At 41.5% G+C, this 17,082-nt stretch overlaps 1 non-coding gene across 1 annotated transcript; it reads right to left on the reverse strand.

Moving 5' to 3' along the window:
• Positions 1–1,196: 1,196 nt before the first annotated feature.
• Positions 1,197–1,315, reverse strand: LOC145395362 (5S ribosomal RNA). Its single transcript, XR_013896604.1, has one exon. It is a non-coding gene; the product is annotated as a 5S ribosomal RNA (ribosomal RNA).
• Between the last annotated feature and the right edge of the window lie 15,767 nt (positions 1,316–17,082).

Here is a 17,082-nt window from a genome sequence, read left to right on the forward strand (position 1 = left end):
TTGGAAAATAAGCTTTTCTAGGGTGTTTTTTTTTTTTTGCAGAATCCATTTTTGCTCTTTGCCAAGCTGTATCTCTCAAGCTGACACCGTCAGACGGGTAAATCCAAGATGGCCGCCTTAAACTCAAAAGCATCATTTTTACAAGTGGTGCCTTATCCGTATATCATTATGACGACCGTAAAACCTTATTAAACCCAGCTATAAAGTCATTGTACATTAATCATTTTATTGATATTACTTTTCTCTTAATTAAGTAATGAACATAAACATAAATCCAGGATGGCTGACAACACATTTATATTACAACAAGTTGCAGATTGCAAATTGATGAACAGGCATAGTGGCAGTGTGTTTTACACAGTGGCATTGTTGTGCTTCGACATTGCTACAATCGTCATCGGATGTTCTACATTTGCATGCTGCTGTACAATGCAAGTGGGACTTTTTACATTTGCAACGTGCACTCATACATCGGTTGGCGCAGTTGCAGGTGATCAGTTCCACACATGAGTCTGGGACTGGGGGTAGGGACATCAGTGTTGGCACCAGTGATGCAATAACAGTTCTTCAATGTCTTCGCTGTTTGCTTTTGCCTCTATTTCAGCCCTCAGCCCTTGTGCTTCGTTTTGGATGAAGGTCAGGAGCTTTGGCATCACGATTCTCCACATGACCTGGATGGTTAGCTTATGTGCTCGCATTGCTTTGGAGTATGACTTGCCTTTGCCCGTGAGGACTTGTTCTGCTGTACCAGGACCAAGGATTTTGCTTTCAACCCAAGCCTCCAGTAGACCAAATGATTGAACATGTTTCCCAATGACCTTCAGAGAGTTCAGTGATATGTGCAACCCGCCCATTCTGACAATCAGGAAGTCCTGGTATTCATCCTTTGCCCACTTGAGCTCCATCAGCTTACAATAAAGGGCTTCATCAACTGTAAGTACGACATGGTGTTGTCCAAGTCGTGTTGCAATGTGTTTGCTTCTCTGAACCACCGTATGGAGAGTGTCAAATTCATGGGTTGGGGCCTGGACAATTGGTATTTAACCAATACTCGTTATTTCAGGATTGGCGCTACAGTTCATTCATTCATTCATTGCCAGACACCATGTATCCCAGACGGGGTGGCCAAGGGCTTAGAGTTCATTGTTTTACAGGGAGGGGCACTAATCCTCCACCAACCCCACTTGACGTAGGGATGCCAACAGCATCTGGTGTTCCCAGGCGGTCACCCATCCAAGCACTAACCAGACCCAACGTTGCTTAACTTCGCTGATCGAACGGGAAGCGGTGTACTCAACGTGGTATGGCTACAGTTACTTTGGTTAAAATGTGTCCAGCCTGTCTTGATGTCCACATCTTGTCGTTTCAGGAAAAAGGCCATGTCCTTGGCAATGGCTTGAGCTGCCGATGGATTGTCATCATTTGATTCATTGTACCATTCTTTGTTGATGCCCTCAGTTACTCTAGGTTCTAGTCTTCCTGTCACCACTGCAGTAGGTGAAAGTTGATCCATGACTTCGGGAACTTTAAGACTCGTGTTTGGGGAAGGTCGAAGGTCCTTCAGTCCTATGTCTGCTTCGGGACCTCTTTGCCATCCAGCGATGTGTGTGGCATGGAAGTTGTTTTTACCATCAAAACTGTTGTCGTTGATGTCAATGTTGTCACACGTGAGGTGCACGAATCTGTTTGGTACAAAGTTTGGTGGAATCACTGCTCCTGTTTCTGCATCCACTGTTTTCAGTGTACTCTCAGCCAGGGATGTGTCAACCTGCAGTAGTTTCGGGTAACTTATGATGTGTCCAGCTTTGTGAAATAGTTCAACAAGTTCTTTAGACCGTGTAGCCTGGTGCAAAGTGCTGGCAAGCCCAAGATGTTTAGGAGTCCAGTGCTTACCTCCAGTGACGTTGTAAACCAAGTCTTGTGCAATACTAAGAACTTTTACTTGACTGTCATCCTGTTTTGTATCGTCTGCTACGTCGTCTGGATCTGCTTCCAAAAAACTATGTCCACCAAACATCAACCGAAGGAACATAAAAAGGCTATTTGGGACGCAGGATATCATTTAATCTTCATTGACACCAAATCCCTTGTACATGGGATGTGCCAGTATATCACCTCTCAGTCTCAAAGCCACATGAATCATCTCAATAAATCCTTCTTGAGCCTGTTATTTTGGTATCAGTGTTGGTTCCTCCTTTTCAGAGAGTAGTGTTGAGAAAGGGACAAGAATAAAACAAAAACATATCATATACATCGTTCCCGGAAGCAAAGATATCAACAATCAAATAAAACTGCAGCCATCTTGGATTTTCACTGTTTATGATGCTTTATTTACACACAGAAACACACATTTTACATATTATATTATCAATATGTACATTAGGAGCTTGTGCAATGCATTATATCCATTAATATATTTTATATTTGAAGTAATTCTTCAAAATATGCATTTTCTAGAAAAAATGGTGGTCATCTTGGATTTTGTCCGCTAGGAGCAAAACCGCACGAGATACAGCTTGGCAAACAGCAAAAATGGATTCAGCACAAAAAAACACCCTAGGAAAGCCTATTTGCCAACTTAGACTCTAAAATTCCTGAGGATTTTTATACAGCCACATTTTCCAGATATTCCACTAGTCTACCAAGTCTTCTTGAGTTAGGGATCTTCTTATCCATATTTTTTTAAATTCCTCTTTTTCCAATAGTTTGTCAGCATTTTTAAATATTTCCTTTACAGTCTGATCAGCTATTTCAGGTCAGGTGCGGGTAAGGGGATGAGTCTGTTATGATGTGGCATGGGTAAACCAGCTCTGCTGTCGGGCCCTGCTGCGGATGTCACTGACTGCATTGAGCAGTTGACCCTTGTGCGGTGTGGTGCGGTGAGGATCTGTCTGTTCTCCCCTTTGGGGCTAAGATGCGAATGAATGTGTTTGAATGGATGAGTAAATGGGGAGTGTGTCGTCCTGTCTTGGCTACCTCCCTTTCCTTAGGGGAACCAGCCTAGGTATATAGATAGATAGACAGATCCTTTACAGTGTTTGCACACTGGAATGTTACTTTCAGGGGCCTTGACGTAATTCACTCATACTTCCCTAACCTTTTACGTTCTTCTATATCTTTATTAGAGATATCCTCTGATACTTGCTATATTCATTATATTTTCCACCTCCTTTTGTCCCTTGAGATTCTGTTGTTTATTTCTTCTTCACCTATGCCACTTATTACTGTAGATTTGTTAATCTCTAAAGCTTACATGACTAGTTTTGGGGTATTTTTTATAATTTATTTCACTTCCATTCTTACACTTTTTCCATCTACCTTTGTATCTACATCATTCTTTACTTTCATTATTTCAGGATTCATAGTTGTTCCTCATTTTTCTAATTTCTCACCATTTCATTTACCTGTGTTATTTTCTCTTCAGTATTACTACTTTGGTTTATCAGACTGCTTGCTGGCATGATTTTTTCTGTACCATTTCTGAAATCATCCATAATTCTCTCACGGTTAACAACTGTACATCCCATTTCACCAGCTCTATTCTCACTGAATTTACCTCAGCTGATAGTTCATCTATTGTTGTGGCTTTTCTATTTATCTCCCTTATTAATCCCTAATTTTTGTTTCTTTTTTCCTGCGTAGCTTATTCTTGATTTCCTCGATTTCCATTTCAAAAGTTGGCTCTTGCTTGTTTACTTTTTCAACTAATTTACTGTAAGTTTCCTTTTCAACCAGTTCTGGGTAGAAGTCATCATCCTTTTTTTTTTTTTTTTTTACCTTTGTCTCTTTTTTTAACACCTTCTAAACGCATCTTTCCAAAATATGAAGCCATCTGAAGGAAAAGATCTCTACTTACAGTCTTGCATCACTCTGTCGTCTGCAAACCTTGTTGCTGTGCAGCAGACGTAAGCAAATCCAGCACATCCCTTGACACTGATATATGGTAATGTTTACTTGCTTTAAAAAGAGTAAGACAGGGTGGAAGTGAAGTTAGCAGGGGAGTGAAAGATAAAAATGGTAGATTACTAGTGGAGAAGGGAGAAAAAGTGAACAGATGGAGAGAACACTTTAAGAAATTGTTGAACATAGAGGATGGAAGTAATGCGAGTATAAGTGGCTGGGGAATGGCTGGGAGAAGGAGGGAGGTGAGAAGACAGGAAGAAATCAGTAGGATAGAAGTTGTGGAAGCAATAAAGAAAGTTAAATCGGGGAAAGCCCCAGGAATTGATGGAGTGTGTGGTGAAATGCTGAAGCATGGGGGAGAGATAGTAGTAGAATGGATGTGGAAGATGTGCAGATTGGCCTGGGAGGAAGGTAGAGTCCCGGAGGATTGGAAGTCAGGTATCATTATTCCCTTGTACAAAGGAAAAGGGGAAAAAGAAGTGTGTGGTAATCATAGGGGCATTAGTCTTCTTAGTATAATAGGAAAAGTGTATGGTAGGATACTTACTGACAGAGTTAGAGAAAGAACAGAGAAATTAGTTGCAGAAGAACAGGGAGACTTTAGGAAGGGAAGAGGTTGTGTAAATCAGATATTCATTCTTAGATCTTTAGTGGAAAAGTTTCTAGAGAAGAGAAAGATGTTGTATGCGGCTTTCATGGATTTGAAGAAAGCATATGACAGGGTGGATAGACAAGGATTGTGGAAAGTGTTAAGAATATATGGAGTAGATGGGAAGTTGCTGAATGCTGTGAAGAGTATGTACGATGGTGCGAAGGCTGCAGTGCGTGTGGATGGTGAACTAAGTGAATTTTTCTCTTTGAAAGTTGGGTTGAAACAGGGATGTGTCATGTCTCCATGGTTGTTCAATCTGTACATGGATGGGGTAATAAAAGAGGTACAAGGTAGGGTAGTGGATGTTGGAGTGGCCCTGGTGAGAGAGGATAGTGTTTGGAAACTCCCTGTACTGTTGTTTGCAGATGATACTGTGTTGTTGGGTGAAGACGAAGGGGAGCTGCAAGGCTTGGTGGATGAGTTTGGGAGAGTGTGTAAGAAACGGAATCTAAAGGTGATTGTAGGGAAGAGTAAAGTGATGGTCTTTCAGAGAGGTGAAGTCAGTGAATGTATAGCGAGGTTGGATGGTGAGGAATTGGAAAATGTGAGTACGTTTAAGTACTTGGGTAGTGTGATGAGTAAGGATGGAGGTTTGGAGGGTGAAGTGCTTGAAAGGGTACAGCAGGGAAGAAAGGTTGCTGGTTCTTTGAAAGCAGTGATATGAAACAGGGAAGTGAGCATGGAAGTGAAAAAGTTACTACATGACAGTATTGTGATACCAACTCTAACGTATGGAAGTGAAGCTTGGACGTTGTTGGAAGGACACAAGTCAAGAGTGAGAGCAGTGGAAATGAGTTATTTAAGAGGAGCCTGTGGAGTCACATGGAGAGACAGGCTGACGAATGAGGATATAAAGGAGCATTGTGGTGTGGATGTGGATGTGATAGGAAGCGTTATGAGGAACACACTGAGGTGGTTTGGCCATGTGGAGAGGATGGAGGGTGAAAGACTGACGAAGAGAGTGTATGTGAGTGAGATGGAGAGGGGAAGAGGGAGGGGGAGGCCGAGGATGAGGTGGAGGAATGTTGTGGAGAGGTATATGAGAGAGGGGTGTGTGAGTTGGGAGCAGGGCAGTGAAATGGCGGGGGACAGGGCGACGTGGAGGTGATATGTTTGTGGCTACCCCAAACGGGATTGAGGCGTCTGGCAATAGACAGATAGATAGATACTTACCTTAGGCTACACTTTCTTTGCTATTACTTGATTTACTGTGTTGGATCATCACTTAAAGTAACCTAATACAAGCTTGACCCATAAAAAGATACAACTTAGGTATCCCCAGTGTAGCACTTAGTGACACACGTCTGACCTGTGTGCTCGTGACTCAGTGTGTGTGTGTGTGTGTGTGTGTGTGCGTGTGTGTGTGTGTGTGTGTGTGTGTGTGTGTGTGTGTGTGTGTGTGTGTGTGTGTGTGTGTGTGTGTGTGAGTGAGTGAGTGAGTGAGAGTGGTGAGTGAGTGAGTGAGTCAATGTGGTGAGTGACAGTGGTGAGTGAGTGAGTGAAAGTGAGTGAAAATGAGTGAGAGAGACCAGGGTGGGGGGAGTAGGAGGGCTGTTTGGCTTTCTTGCCTCATACCCTGTGCCCCTACCCTCCGCCACCCCCTTTGTCTCCCTCTCCCATCCCTGCTTGTCTCTCTCCCCATCCCCCCGCCCTCCCTTACCAGCGCTTGGCGCACTGCCAGCAGCATACCTGACTGTTTAGTTGCCCTAAAGCGATGTTGAACACCACACGTCCCACCACTCCACCCTCCTGCACGTTATGTTTGATGTACCATTTTTTACCAATAGTAGCATTTATGAAGATAACAACATTACCTATTGTGTTTCTGTGTCAGTCTCTGTTGATTGAGTAAGGTATATAAGAGTTTGGATTTTGGTTTTGAATGCATCTCTGGCTTTTGTTTAGTATTTTATTGGGAAAATTGCTTCGATATCCGACACACCGACCGAACATTCCCACTGGTACACAACACTGCTGGATATCGGGGTATGGATGTATCAAGCAAAGCTCGGTTTCAGATGGATTCAGACTCTAAATGTAATTTCCGCTAATATATCATTGTTTCTACTTCATTCTCTTGTCAATTCGGTTATTATCCTTTCAGATGCATTTCACCAGCCAAGGAACTATACTAAGCCTCCCTCAGCATATTTTCCATCAAAATGAGGTGAGAGAAGGAGAACGTGTATAATCGTGACAGCATGTATGATATCTGTTTGACCAAGATCAGTGCAAGGGACTGTATTCCTGTCAGTTAATAAAGCTCCCTGACACCCTTTCCTAAAGGATTTATTTTGTCTTACACCTCTCTGCCCTCTTTTGTGTTACATGATTCCTTCCAATATCGTCATAGTCCGCAAAAGTAACATTCAAAAATAATGCAGAAAAGAATGTTAACCAGCCATATCCGAAAATAAATCACTAAGGAAGAGGTGTTAGGGTGCCTCCTTAATAGACGAGAATACCAGCCAATGCGTCAATGAGAGAGGCAGGAACAGAGGAGCTCAAGGAAGAAGACGTGGAGACTGATGACTGCTCCTCCCACCACGACCACCAGCGTCCCCTGTGATGGAGGATATGAGTTAGTCTCTTGTGGTTCTCAAACGATTGGTCACAACACAGAGGAGGGACACACCAGGAATTTTCATGGGTAGGAGAGACATTGAGCAGACCTAATGCTTTTAACCCGCCGCGTCCCGTTGATGTATATAGTCATCCACACGTTTTGTCAGTCAATCCCGTTGACATATATAAATGCGAATCTATTGCAAGGTCCCTAACTTGGACAATTTTCTATTTTCGCACATGATTTTTGGTACATATACACGGGACACCTTCCTCTACAAGATGCCAGCAGGGACAATGCCTTACACCGCATAACCTCCCCCCCTCCCCGCACGCCATTGTCTCGGCAATTCACCTGTTACCAGTGACCTGGCCAATAAAGACATTCAGGGTCAGAATGACTCCCCATTCGATGACAATGTGAAGGACAAAGTTTATGTATCATTAGAGGAAGAAACAGTCAGAAATGATGATCAGGTAATGTCACCAAAAAAGGTCAGGTATGTTGATATGTTAGTGAGTGAAACAATGGTTATATTGCCTATATTACTGTTTGAAAACCAGTATACACTCGTACTACATATAAATTCGTACGAAATAAATTAAATAAATACCGTTTATGAGTGGTGTGGAATAGTTACCCTCCCATAGAACTCGTTTTCTTTGGAGCTAACCTGATAGAAAACACAGTAAGGTAAGGAGGTACTGCTACCTGTATCGAGTATTTTAAACCTCAGGTGTTTCTCACCAAAAGCGGAGGTTTGAGCCAAAAATTCTTTTCTCCAGAAATGGTCGGGACTTGGGAGAGTCAGTGGTGGAAAAGTGGTTGGGACGGGGTGGGTTAAAGTACCTTAAACTGAAATAATGATAAAGATTATTTCACTAATAAACCAAAAGAGGCTTTACACTGCGTGCATAATGTTACTGGAACAGTCGTCTCAAAATCAAAAGGAACCATCCCTGACATTTCCTCCCCCTCCATATACATAAATAAATAAGTGAACAGATATAGAGATAAACGGATAGATAGATCCAGATACACCCCATTAACATCTGTCATGTCAGTTCCTCTCACCGTTTCAGGCAAATTCAATTAAACACTCATCCAGTTTATCCTGCCACCCTTTTTTTGGATTTTGTGTCCAACTCACCACCCTTCCTGCCTACATGCTACAGTCACTCTTATGTTCAGTTACCCTGATGTTTAGATACTCAGCTGTTTACTTACCAAAATGTTTAGTTACCCATGGGTTTAGTTACCCAGATGATCAGCGACACAGATGTTTCGTTACTCAAATGTTACTCAGATATTTAGTAACCCAGAGATACTTGGTTACCCAAATGTTTATTGACCCAGATGTCTTTTTTTACCCAAATGTTTAGTGACGATGTTTAGTGACCCAGATGATTAGTTGCCCAGATATTTAGTGACCCAGATGTTTAGTGACCCAGATATTCAGTGAACCAGATGTTTAGTTACCCACATGTTTTGTAACTCAAATGTTTTGTGACCCACATGTTTAGTTACCCAGATGTTGGCGATGCCGAGTGCAGTGCGAAGAGTAGTTTTCTTTGGAGAGTTGAAACAAGCGGTGTAGTTGGGTGTGTATGTTCTATCCCATAGGTCATAAAGGCCAGCTTCCAGTGCCTGCATTATTCTGTTGATAAAAACTTGATTTATAATATTAACCAATCGTAATATAACTTTAATCTCTCACTACTTTATGAATCACTCACACTATAATACTGTTCACACTGTAATATTAATCACAATGTATTAATCATTCACACAATAATAATCATTCACACTATATTATTAATCACTCAGTCTATAACCCTAATCTATCTATCTATCTATTGCGAGACGCCTTAATTCCGGTTCGGGTGGCCACAAACAAATCGCCTCCACGTCGCCCTGTCCCCCTCCATTTCACTGCCCTGCTCCCAACTCACATCCCCCTCTCTCATATACCTCTCCACCCCATCCCTTCATCTCATCCTCGGCCTCCCCCTCCCTCTTCCCCCCTCCACCTCACTCACATACACTCTCTTCGTCAGTCTCTCACCCTCCATCCTCTCCATATGGCCAAACCACGTTAGTGTGTTCCTCATAAAGCTTCCTATCACATCCACATCCACACCACAATGCTCCTTTATATCCTCATTCGTCAGCCTGTCTCTCCATGTGACTCCACAGGCTCCTCTTAAATAACTCATTTCCACTGCTCTCACTCTTGACTTGTGTCCTTCCAACAACGTCCAAGCTTCACTTCCATACGTTAGAGTTGGTATCACAATACTATCATGTAGTAACTTTTTCACTTCCATGCTCACTTCCCTGTTTCTTATCACTGCTTTCAAAGAACCAGCAACCCTTCTTCCCTGCTGTACCCTTTCTAGCACTTCACCCTCCAAACTTCCATCCTTACTCATTACACTACCCAAGTACTTAAATGTACTCACATTTTCCAATTCCTCACCATCCAACCTCGCTGTATATTCACTCAAAGATCACCACTTTACTCTTCCCTACATTCACCTTTAGATTCCGTTTCTTACACACTCTCCCAAACTCGTCCATCAAGCCTTGCAGCTCTCCTTCATCTTCACTCAACAACACAGTATCATCTGCAAACAACAGTACAGGGAGTTTCCAAACACTATCCTCTCTCACCAGGGCCACTCCAACATCCACTACCCTACCTTGTACCTCTTTTATTACCCCATCCATGTACAGATTGAACAACCATGGAGACATGACACATCCCTGTTTCAACCCAACCTTCAAAGAGAAAAATTCACTTAGTTCACCATCTACACGCACTGCAGCCTTAGCACCATCATACATACTCTTCACAGCATTCAACAACTTCCCACTTACTCCATATATTCTTAATACTTTCCACAATCCTTGTCTATCCACCTTGTCATATGCTTTCTCCAAATCCATGAAAGCCGCATACAACTTCTTTCCCTTCACTAGAAACTTTTCCACTAAAGATCTAAAAATTAATATCTGATCTACACAACCTCTTCCCTTCCTAAAGCCTCCCTGTTCTTCTCCAACTAATTCCTCTGTTCTTTCTCTAACTCTGTCAGTAAGTATCCTACCATACACTTTTCCTATTATACTAAAAAGACACATGCCCCTATGATTACCACACACTTCTTTTTCCCCTTTTCCTTTGTACAAGGGAATAATTATACCTGACTTCCAATCCTCCGGGACTCTACCTTCCTCCCAGGCCGATCTGCACATCTTCCACATCCATTCTACTACTATCTCTCCCCCTTGCTTCAGCATTTCACCACACACTCCATCAATTCCTGGGGCTTTCCCCAATTTAACTTTCTTCATTGCTTCCACAACTTCTACCCTACTGATTTCTTCCTGTCTTCTCACCTCCCTCCTTCTCCCAGCCATTCCCCAGCCACTTATTCTCGCATTACTTCCATCCTGTATGTTCAACAATTCCTTAAAGTGTTCTCTCCATCTGCTCACTAATTCTCCCTTCTCCACTAGTAATCTACCATTTTTATCTTTCACTCCCCTGCTAACCTCACTTCCACCCTGTCTTACTCTCTTCACCTCTTTCCAGAAAATTTTCTTACAATCCCTCCACTTTACACTCACATTCCTTCCAAATTCCTCATCCATTCTCGTCTTACTCTCTCTTACTAATCTTTTCACCTCTCTCTTTCTTTCTACATATAACTCTCTCTTCCGCCTCTCAGCTTCTTCCACGCCCCTATTTCTCATCCATTCATTGTACCCTTTCTTCTTTTGTGCCACAGCCTGTCTCACCTCTTCAATCCACCACGCTGTTCCTTGCACCCCCCTCCGTCTTCTCTTCCTCCCACACACCACATCACATGCTGCACATATTGCTTCTGTGAATATCCTGCACACACCTACCACGTCCCCCATCTGCTCCAATGCATATTTGCCCAATCGTTCCTCCACTTCTCTCTTATACTCTGCCTTTTTCTCATCCTCTTGTAACCTTTCCACTGTCCTTGCAACTACTCCTTCCTCTCGTCTTTCCCTTCTTCTATTCCTCCATCTTACTTGGATCCTAGTTCTGGCCACCGCCAAGTAGTGGTCAGAAAGTCCACTCCCCCAACCTCTATAAGCTCTTGCATCCATTACACATCTTCGCATCCTTTCATCCACACACACCGAATCAATCATTGCCTTCCTTTCCTTCAGTTCACCACCCACCCTTCTCATCACTCACCATGTATACATGTGGATCATTTTATGCCTGAAGAGGGTATTGGCTATCACCAACCCCCTCCCAGCACAAATGTCCACTAACGCACTGCCATTCTCATCTATCTCAGCAGGCACACCCCACTCACCAACTATTCCATCCACCTTCACATTCCCTACTTTACCATTCATATCACCAATCAAAAACACTCTCTCATTCCTTCCAAAATTTTCCATGCACACTTCCACATTGGTCCAGAACTAATCATCTAATTATAATGTTACTTACACTGTAATATTTATCACTCTATCTAACTATCTATTGCCAGACGCCTTAATCCCGTACGGGGTGGCCACAAACAAATCGCCTCCACGTCGCCGTCCCCCGCCATTTCACTGCCCTGCTCCCAACTTACACCCCCCTCTCTCATATACCTCTCCACTCCATCCCTCCATCTCATCCTCAGCCTCCCCCTCCCTCTCCCCCCTCCACCTCACTCACACTCTCCTCGTCAGTCTCTCACCCTCCATCCTCTTCACATGGCCAAACTACCTCAGTGTGTTCCTCCTAACGCTTCTTGTCACATCCACACCACAATGCTCCTTTATATCCTCATTCGTCAGCCTGTCTCTCCATGTGACTCCACAGGCTCCTCTTAAGTAACTAATTTCCACTGCTCTCACTCTTGACTTGTGTCCTTCCAACAACATCCAAGCTTCACTTCCATGCGTCAGAGTTGGTATCACAATACTGTCATGTAGTAACTTTTTCACTTCCATGCTCACTTCCCTGTTTCTTATCACTACTCTCAAGGAACCAGCAACCTTTCTTCCCTGTTGTACCCTTTCAAGCACTTCCCCCTCCAAACTTCCATCCTTGCTCATCACACTCCCCAAGTACTTAAAAGTACTCACATTTTCCATTTCCTCACCATCCAACCTCACTGTACATTCACTGACTTCACCTCTCTCAAAGACGATAATTTTTCTCTTCCCTACATTCATCTTTAGATTCTGTTTCTTACACACTCTCCCAATCTCATTCACGAAGCTTTGCAGCTCCCCTTCGTCTTCACTTAACAACACAGTATCGTCTGCAAACAACAGTACAATGAGTTTCCAAACACTACCCTCTCTCACTAGGGTCACTCCAACATCCACTGCCCTACCTTGTACCTCTTTTATTACTCCATCCATGTACAGATTGAACAACCATGGAGACATGACACATCCCTGTTTGAACCCAACCTTCACTCAGTTCACCATTCACACGCACTGCAGCCTTAGCACCATCATACATACTTTTCACAGCATGCAACAACTTCCCATCTACTCCATATATTCTTAATACTTTCCATAATCCTTGTCTATCCACCCTGTCCTATGCTTTCTCCAAATTCATGAAAGCCGTATACAACTTCTTTCCCATCTCTAGAAACTTTGCCACTAAAGATCTAAGAATGAATATCTGATCTACATAAACTCTTCCTTTCCTAAAGCCTCCCTGTTCTTCTCCAACTAATTCCTCTGTTATTTCCCTTACTCTGCCAATAAGTATCCTACCATACACTTTTCCTATTACACTAGGAAGACAAATACCTCTAATGATTTATCACTCACAGTGTAATATTAATCACATTATAATGATAATCACTCATAGCATAATATTAATCACTCACTACAGTATGTCTTAACCTCACTACTACGAAAGATATCGCCCATACTGAAAAATTATAATGCGTTCTTAATATTTCTCTTTAGGCGGGTCAGCTGAGGAGGCACAACATAAGAAGCAGATCCAGTCAAATGAAGCAATGAAGCACTCTCTGCCACATTTAGCTGTCTGCATACCGTGCTGCAAAATTAAGCATGCAGTATTTTTTTTCTTATCAATTCCACGTCTTTGCTCATCAGCTGATTGTATATATCATCACCTGCATGATCCACATCAGAGTGGGTATCATGAGGACAGTTTGTCTGTGCAAGCTCCCTGCGCCAATTTGTCGCACGTTACACTCACCTGCCACCCCTACCCTGCAACAACCTCTCCCACATGACTACTCCTGGGACAAACGAGGGCGTGACTGCCACGCGGCGCGCGTGACACGCCCAGCTGCACTCGTACAGCACGTCACTTAAACTTAAGACAAAGACATCAACTCTGTTAATTTTGAAATTGGTATCATGCTGGGCCAGGATGTGATAAAATTCGTCTGTTTTGCTTTCCAACCACTTAACGAGGTTTCTACGAGTTGGTTTGATAGGCGACTACACAATACAGCGTGATCTCCCAGCATCGTGGCTCTCAAAACAAGTTGCTATTTATAAGGTCAACAGATAATGAGGGCATGAGTTGAGAGTGGCTGGCGTCCTGGTGAACAGTAAAATTACCCAGATGATCATGAAGACTGGCGGATCACTGTCACATATCTTTTCTTACAAGTTGCATTTATATTACCTTGATAGGGGTTTTAAATTATTAACCACAAACAAACTACATTATATGTAAAATGACTCGATTATACAGTATACACAGTTATTATGGGTACTAGTTTTATCAGGTATCTCTGTGCATCACAGGGAGTTGAAGCACTATAGTCGGTTTCAGGGAGTCTGATGCACCAATTTTACCACCTGAGGACAGGTGGATTTGGTAACAATGCACGATGCTCTAGGGCTGTGATTGGTCAAAACCCGCCGTGTTTAAACGTGCACCAAATTGACTTCGCATTCCAACCAAGGCCCACATTTATTTGTAAGGTACCTGATTATGCAGATACAAATTAAAGAAATGATATCTTTAAAGATAAATATGTGCCTTTTAAATGGTTAGAGATAAACCTGAACGACAATGATAACAAAACTAGGTAAAGTCGCAACTGGACACATACGGACAAGAGTCAGCAACTGATTTATTTGTTTAAATTCATTTCACTATGTTTGATTTCGTTCACACTACACGCGGCTTTATTATAGCAGCATAGTTCAACTATTATTTTCTCATGGAGTTTGCTTTTATCTTACTTTCCTTTCTTCTACCATTAACAAAAATTCGGTTCATTCTACAGTGATGTAATCCGTTACTTTCCCGGCTCCGCTCTGTCAAGGGGACATACGTACACCTTGCTTGAGGAGCGGGTGCATGGTGGCCAGGGATAGGGTGTCTATCTGTCTGTCTGTATGTCTGTCTGTTATGATACTTATGAAAATATTCAGGAAAATCAAACACCAAAATTATTAATGTAAGAAATAATTTTACTGAATCTGACTATGAATGCAAACAAATGGAGATTTTTAAAGCTACTGTTACCTATGAAGGTAATGAAACTGTGTGTGTACACTATGTATATTGAGAAAAGCGTGTGTGTGTGTGTGTGTGTGTGTGTGTGTGTGTGTGTTCTTACCTTACCTAATTGTATCTTTACAGGAATGAGTCAAGCTCATACTGTCCCGTGTCTTAAACCATATTTATCGTACATATCCTTAAATTTGTGAATTGTTTTGGCACACACTATTTCATTCGGTAGTGCATTCCATTGATCAATTGCTCTGTTTGGGAAACTGAATTTTCTTACGTCTTTATCACCTCTCTTCTTATGCAGTTTTTTGCAGTGTCCTCTTGCTGATGCTTCTCCATATGTTAAGTAATCATTTATGTCTATTTTCTCCTTCCCTGATATGCACTTATATAGCATTATCATGTCACCTCTTTTCCTTCTCTCCTGTAGTGTTGGTAGATTCAGTTTATTTAGTCTTTCTTCGTAGCTTAAGTTCCTTAACCTTGGTATCCATCTTGTAGCGGCCCTTTGAACTTTTTCAATCTTGTCTATGTGTTTTTTAAGATGAGGACTCCAGACTACTGATGCATATTCCAGGGTTGGTCTAATGAATGATATTATTATCTTTCTTAACATGTCTTCATTTATGTATGTGAATGCTATTCTCATATTTGCAAGCAGTGCATACATGTTCTGTACCTTCTCGCTGATGTGGTCAGCCGGAGATAGTCTGTTATTGATAATCACACCTAGGTCTTTCTCTCTTTCTGATGTGTATAGGGTTTTATTTCCTAACTTATAATCCCAATCAGGTCTTTTTCCACTTTTACCAAACTTGATTACATGACACTTGTCCACATTGAATTCCGTTTGCCATGTATTTCTCCATTCATGAAGTTTATTTAATTCTTCATGTAGCTCCTTACAAGAGTCTGTGTTAGTAATTCTCCTTTGTATTTTTGCATCATCTGCAAACATATTCAGATAGCTCTCATTTCTAGTGTTACTGTTTATATCATTTATATACACTAAAAACATGATTGGTGCCAGCACTGAACCCTGTGGTACTCCACTAGTCACTTCTTTCCATGATGAGTAGTTTCCTCTTAGTACTGTTCTCATTTCTCTTTTTATGAGACAGTTTGTCTCGAATTCCTCCTTGATGGTACAGTTTCCATAAAAGTCTTTGGTGTGGTACTGTGTCAAAAGCTTCCTTGAAATCTAAATAGATACTGTCCACCCATCCTTCTCTTTCCTGTATTGTGTTTGTTACTCTGTCATAGTAGCTCAACAGATTAGTAACACATGATTTTCCTTTTCTGAAACCAAACTGTCTTTCTGTTATCATACTGTGTTCTTCCAGATGATTTACCCAAGCTTTTCTTATAAGCTTTTCTAATACCTTGCTTACAACACTGGTCAGTGATACTGGTCGGTCGTTGAGTGGATTTTGTCTATTCCCTTTCTTGAATAAGGGGACAATATTTGTTTTCTTCCAAATATCAGGTAGTTTACCTTGACTCAAGGATTTCTTGAAAGTTAAAAATAATGGTTTACTTACCTCCTTTGCACATTCTCGTAGTACCCAACATGAAATTCATCAGGACCACTTGCTTTTCCTCTGTCTAATTTACTTAACTCCTCCTGTATTACTTTTTCTGCCATTTGTATATCTGATAGTATGTGTGGACATGCATGTTCCACATAGTCCCCCTCAAAAATTTTTTCTTCTGTAAAAACTAATTGGAAATTCTTATTTAGTGCTTCACAAATATCTTTCTCTTGCGTATAAGTGATTCCCTCGTCCGTAATGGATTGTATTATATCTTTTACTTTGGTTTTGCTTCTGATGTAGCTGTAAAACAGCTTTGGTTGATCACCACTTTTATTTATTATATCCTCCTCAAACTGTTTTTGGGCTTCATTCCTTATTCTTGTATAATCGTTTATTGCCTGTTTGTAATTATTATACGCCCTTTCACTATTGTGTCTTTTGTATTTATTCCACAACAAATCTCTTCTTTCTTTTGATTTTTTACATTCTGTATTGAACCATTTCAGTATTTTCTTATCTGCTTCTTTGTGCTGTGGGATGTACTTCTGGACTCCTATTTCATAAAATTCACAAACATTTTTTATGCAGCATTTAAATCTTGTCCTCTAAGCTTATTTTCCCAATCAACTTCTAAGAAATACGTCTTTAGGTCTTGATAATTTCCTTTTATAGTTTAGGCTCTTTTTGTAACTTTCATTGCTGTTAACTATGTCATAGGCTATCCTGAAGTTGTAATTTAGTACTGCATGATCGCTTTTGCCGAGTGGAGGGTGATATATTAAACTGTCAATATCATTTTCTTGCCTAGTAAATATTAGATCTAGCACTGAAGGTACATCGAGTCCTCTTTTTCTGGTGGTTTCCCTCACATGTTGCGTTAGGAAAAACTCTTGCACGAGATCCAGGAGCTTTTGGT

Source organism: Coenobita brevimanus, chromosome 30 (genome assembly GCF_032717465.1).
Source record: "Coenobita brevimanus isolate Jiangsu-jjx chromosome 30, ASM3271746v2, whole genome shotgun sequence".
Lineage (NCBI taxonomy): Eukaryota > Metazoa > Arthropoda > Malacostraca > Decapoda > Coenobitidae > Coenobita > Coenobita brevimanus.